The sequence below is a fragment of the Mirounga angustirostris genome, unplaced genomic scaffold (genome assembly GCF_029215605.1).
Source record: "Mirounga angustirostris isolate CCGP_5_RB_7025 unplaced genomic scaffold, mMirAng1.0.hap1 SCAF_2, whole genome shotgun sequence".
NCBI classification, from domain to species: Eukaryota; Metazoa; Chordata; class Mammalia; order Carnivora; family Phocidae; genus Mirounga; species Mirounga angustirostris.
In genome coordinates this window covers 106562990-106568932 of record NW_026991710.1, presented here as the reverse complement: position 1 = coordinate 106568932, position 5943 = coordinate 106562990, and the positions used below count along the sequence as shown (strand labels likewise).

General features: G+C 37.5%; 1 pseudogene; it reads right to left on the bottom strand.

Moving 5' to 3' along the window:
• Positions 1 to 1931: 1931 nt before the first annotated feature.
• Positions 1932 to 3150, bottom strand: LOC123848857 (large ribosomal subunit protein eL24-like; annotated as a pseudogene).
• Positions 3151 to 5943: the final 2793 nt, after the last annotated feature.

Here is a 5943-nt window from a genome sequence, read left to right as displayed (position 1 = left end):
CTTGTGCGTGTGGGCTCTCTCTCTACAATAAATAAATAAATCTTAAATAAAAAAAGTAGAATGTGCTGTTTAACTGCAAAAAGTTGTCACTTTGGGGTTTGAACTCTGACTTTGATATTTATCAACTCAATGTTTTTATCTGTAAAAAATGGGGATGACAGCTCATTTTATGACTTCTTTCCTCCCTTACCATATCTTCTTTATCCAGTCATCAATTGATGGACACTTGGGCTGTTTCCATAATTTGGCTATTGTAAATAATGCTACCATAAACATAGGGGTGCATGTAGCCCTCTGAATTAGTATTTTCGTATTCTTTGGGTAAATATCCAGTAGTGCGATGCTGGATCATAGGGTAGCTCTATTTTTAACTTTTTGAGGAACTTCCATACAGTTCTCCAGGGTGACTGCTCCAATTTGCATTCCCACCAACAGTGCAAGAGAGTTCCTTTTTCTCCACATCTTCTCCAACACCTATTGTTTCTTGTTTTGTTGATTTTAGCCATTCCGACAGGTATGAGGTGGTATCTCATTTGATTTGCATTTTCCTGATGATCAGTGATGTTGAGCATCTTTTCATGTGTCTGTTGGCCATCTGTATGTTTTCCAGACATGAAATGTATATCCATGTCTTTTGCCCATTTTTTAGTTGGATTATTTGATTTTTGGGTGTTGAATTGTATAAGTTCTTTATATATTTTGGATACTAGCCCTTTATCAGATAATGTCACTTGCAAATATCTTCTCCCATTCCAAAGGTTGCCTTTTAGTTGTTTATTTTTTTAAATTTTATTTATTTATTTGAGAGAGAGAGAGAGAGCACAAGCAGCTGTAGGGCAGGGGGGAGGGGCACAGGGAGAAGCAGGCCCTGCCAAGCAGGGAGCTCGATGCAGGACTCGATCCCAGAGCCCTGGGATCATGACCTGAGCTGAAGGCAGACACTTAACCTCCCTCGCCTTTTAGTTTTGTTGATGGTTTTCCTTGGCTGTGCAGAAGGTTTTTACTGATGTAGTCCCAGTAGTTCATTTTTGCTTTTGTTTCCCTTGCCTCAGGGGACCTATCTAGAAAAAAGTTGCTATGGCTGATGTCAGAGAAGTTACTGCCTGGGGTTCTCTTCTAGGATTTTTATGGTTTCAGATCTCACATGTAGATCTTTCATCCATTTTGAATTTATTTTCATGTATGGTATAAGAAAGTGGTCTAGTTTCATTCCTTTGCATGTTGCTGTCCAGTTTTCCCAACACCATTTGTTGAAGAGACAGTCTTTTTCCCGTTGGATATTCTTTGCTGTTTTGTCGAAGATTAGTTGACCATACCCTTGTGGGTTTATTTCTGGATTATCTACTCTGTTCAATTGATATAGGTGTCTGTTTTTGTGCCAATACCATACTATTTTGATTACTACAGTTTTGTAATATAACTTGAAGTCTGGAATTGTGATGTCTCCCACTTTGCTTTTCCTTTTCAAGATTGCTTTGGCTATTCAGAGTCTTTTGTGGCTCCATAGAAATTTTAGGATTGTTTGTTCTAGCTCTATGAAAAATGCTGTTGGTATATTGATAATGATTGTATTAAAAGAGTAGATTGCTTTGGGTTGTATAGCCATTTTAACAATATTTGTTTTATGGAATGTCTTCCCATTTCTTTATGTCATCTTCTGTTTCTTTCATCTGTGTTTTATAGTTTTCAGAGTATAGGTCTTTCGCCTCTTTGGTTAGGTTTATTCCTAGGTATCTTATTTTTGGTGCAATTTTAAATGGGATTTTTTTTTTAAATTTCTTTTTCTGCTGATTCATTATTGGTGTAGAAAAAGGCAACAGATTTCTGTACATTGATTTTGTATCCAGTGAATTTACTGAATTTGTTTATCAATTCTACTTTGATGTATTCATTTTTTAATAGCTGTTTATATAAAAATCTGATCTGCCAACTTAGTGTTTTCCACCACTCCAGGATGCAGAAACCTTCATGGGCTTCACAGTCTCTCGCTTAGCTGCTGCTTTCATGGGAACCTTAGAAACAGCCGGCCATTGCTGTCTAAAAATGCTTGCTTAGCCTCTTTCACTTCCTTGGCATCCCTGATGGCTTGTTCTTGTTGAGCTTTCCTAACTTCAGGTTTCTGATTCCTCTTGGCCATTCTATCAGCAAGAAATGGCACCAATGATGGCCTTCTGGGATTTGACTGCACAGCGGGTTTTCGTCTTTTGGCTTTCCTCTGACTGTCCTTTTCGTATTTTCTTCTGTAGAGGATAGTCCAGTCTATCTGCTGAGGAGTCCTCTTAGAAAGGGATGCCAACTGGCATTTTGCGTTAAGAAATTGGGAAATCTTCCTGTCAGTCCTGGTGTTGGGCCTCCCATATCTGGGGTAGATCTTGTACCTACTCAAACTGCATAGCTCAACCTTTGTGGCTCTGGCAGCCAGGAAGAAGGAAAGATGGTGAAGAACTACTTTGATGCCTTCTTAATCATTATTTTACATTGAAATCTCAAGTAACATTTAAAAAAGGTCAGATCTTTTTAGGTTTATCAGAAAGGGGCAATAGATTTAAAAGAAGGTTGAGAAACAAACTGTAGACAGCTTCTCTTAGCACAATATGATCTTTTGTTTTGTAAATGAAAGCACTGGAGGATTCCTGGGCATACAGAGTACAACTTAATCTTTTCAGTTTTTATTTATTCACGGGGGGTGGGGAGGAGTACTGTTTCTACTTTGGAAATGAGGCATATTTGGAACTATTTTTTTTCCTTTAATCTTTTTTTTTTTTTTTTAAGATTTTATTTATTTATTTGAGACAGAGAGAATGAGAGAGAGAGAGCACATGAGAGGGAGGAGGGTCAGAGGGAGAAGCAGACTCCCTGCCGAGCAGGGAGCTCGATGCGGGACTCGATCCAGGGACTCCAGGATCATGACCTGAGCCGAAGGCAGTCGCTTAACCAACTGAGCCACCCAGGCGCCCCTTTTTTCCTTTAATCTTGATAATATGATGGGCAATGCCTGCATTTGATAACTACCACAGAAAATGAAGCATTTAGGGCAACAGCATGGGATCAACAGGGCAGCTTCTCCTACAGAATCCTTTGAGAGCATTTGGGACCTTGAAAAAGTGCAAGAAACTTAAATCTAAGCATACCAGCAATCCCGTGGTCCATGACTAATTGCTTCTATTGATATTTGATGGCCCCAATACTTTGCCTTCTCCTTAAGCTACTAACATTATCATGAATTTACCTCACCCTCAGCCTGCTTGTTATCCCCTGACCAAAATCTTTAGTGACCCACCAATATATTTCATATCGAGTACATGTTCTTCAGCCTGGTATTTAGAGCCCTCCATAACTTAACTGCCCCATGTAACCTCTCATGAGCTCTTATTCCACTCTCTATACTTTAGTTAAATCTATCCAATGTGCTTTTTTTCTAAGATTATACTACATTTTCTCACCTTTGCACATTTTCTCCTTCTGTTCCATTTACTAGGAATACCCTGTCATTTCCATCTGCCAGAATTCTATTAATCTTCAAGATGCATCCACACACCAAATCCTTTATTAAGACCCCTCACTATTGTTTGGCTGTGACACTCCTTTTTTCTAATTATACATTTAGCTTATGTTTTCTCCAGGTTTTATGACCTGCCTTATGTTATAGTTATTTTATATTTTATATTCTGTACTTGAGGACAGAGGAATATCTTTCCCATAAAATTTTATCTTTTCATACAGTGTCCAAAACAGAGTTTGACTTATAGAAGGTGCTCAACAAATATTAGTTGAATTAGGGTTAACTTCCCAATCTATCCATGAATTTCCTACTGACTTAATCTCTCCAGTATTTAGTACAGTTTTAGAATAATGAAATTGCCTGAAATTACAGACTACCCGAAAAGCAGGCATACTTTTAAAGATGTGTACTTCAATTATTCTAAAAATCTGCTTTTAAGGAAATGTTTTACTCTCATTCATAGCACAACCAGAAATAAAATATTTTTTGCATCATTTTCTTACTAATATGGGGTGATTTCAATGACTGTTTTTCAACAGCTCTGGAAACCATATTGTAAAAGAAATTGTTACAAAGGAGATCATATTTTGTATTGGAACATTATCATTCTCAAGGACTTCGGTATACTATTACTACCAATATATTTTTAAAAAGTAAGTCTATAAATTCAATAACTCTTAATAGTCATATTTCAGACTTTAAGTATACTCTTGGTTATATGGAATCATCTATTCTGAACTTCCTCAGTTTATTAGGTGAAGAACTGAGATTCAGAGAGGGTAAGTGACTTGCTCAAGGTCTTAACAGCAGGTCAGTGGCAAAGCAGTGAGGAAAACTCAATTTATTTATTTATTTATATATATTTTTTATTATGTTATGTTAATCACCATACATTACATCATTAGTTTTTGATGTAGTGTTCCATGATTCATTGTTTGTGTATAACACCCAACTCTCAGTTAAATAGTTTCTTCAGGATTTCATAATATCTTTTTAACAAAATATACAAAATGAGCTTAAAAGCACTTGACCTATTCATTATACCAGGGTTTGACATGATGTGCCATGAAGTGTAAATATAACTCATTAGATAGTCCTATAGTTTACATTTTTTTAAAATTTTATTTTATTATGTTACGTTAGTCATCATACATTACATCATTAGTTTTTGATGTAGTGTTCCATGATTCATTGTTTGTGCATAACACCCAGTGTTCCATGCAAAATGTGCTCTCCTTAATACCCATCACCGGGTTAATACATCCCCCCAGGCCCCTCCCCTCTAGAACCCTCAGTTTGTTTCTCAGAGTCCATAGTGTCTCATGGCTCAGCTCCCCCTCTGATTTCCCCCCTTCATTTTTCCCTTCCTACTATCTTTTTTTTTTTTTTTTAACATATAATGTATTATTTGTTTCAGAGGTACAGGTCTGTGATTCATCAGTCTGACACAATTCACAGCATTCACAATAGCACCTACCCTCCCCAAATGCCCATCCCCCAGCCACCCCATCCCTCCCACCCCCACCACTCCAGCAACCTTCAGTTTGTTTCCTGAGATTAAGAATTCCTCATATCAGTGAGGTCATACGATACTTGTCTTTCTCTGATTGACTTATTTCGCTCAGCATAACACCCTCCAGTTCCATCCACGTTGTTGCAAATGGCAAGATTTCGTTTTTATTGATGGCTGCCTAATATTCCATTGTGTATATATATATATCTTCTTTATCCATTCATCTGTTGATGGACATCTTGGCTCTTTCCATAGTTTCACAATTGTGGACATTGCTGCTATAAACATTGGGGTGCAGGTGCCCCTTTGGATCACTACATTTGTATCTTTGGGGTAAATACCCAGTAGTGCAATTGCTGGGTCATAGGGTAGCTCTACTTTCAACTTTTTGAGGAACTTCCATACTGTTTTCCAGAGTGGCTGCCCCAGTTTGTATTCCCACCAGCAATGTCTAAGTGTCTTACCAAGTTAATTAATTGAATTAAAAAATATTTGTATTCTTTTATTTCCTCTGTAGTTATTTTTATTTTTAACCAGTGGATTTGGAGACTATGTATAGAAAAATGTCCTATTTAGCATAATGTATTATAAAATGAGTGGCATATTTGGACAACAAAAAGTGAATAAAATACCCAAAAAATATTTTTTGAGAGATAGAGTAGTTCCCCAATCAGAAATAGACACTGACAAAGAAATGAGATGTCTTTTTTTCTTTAAAGAGAGTTTTTTTTTTAAAGATTTTATTTATTTATTTGACAGAGAAAGACACAGCGAGAGAGGGAACACAAGCAGGAGGAGTGGGAGAGGGAGAAGCAGGTTTCCTGCTGAGCAGGGAGCCCGATGTGGGGCTCGATCCCAGGACCCTGGGATTATGACCTGAGCCGAAGGCAGACACTTAACGACTGAGCCACCCAGGTGCCCCAAGAAA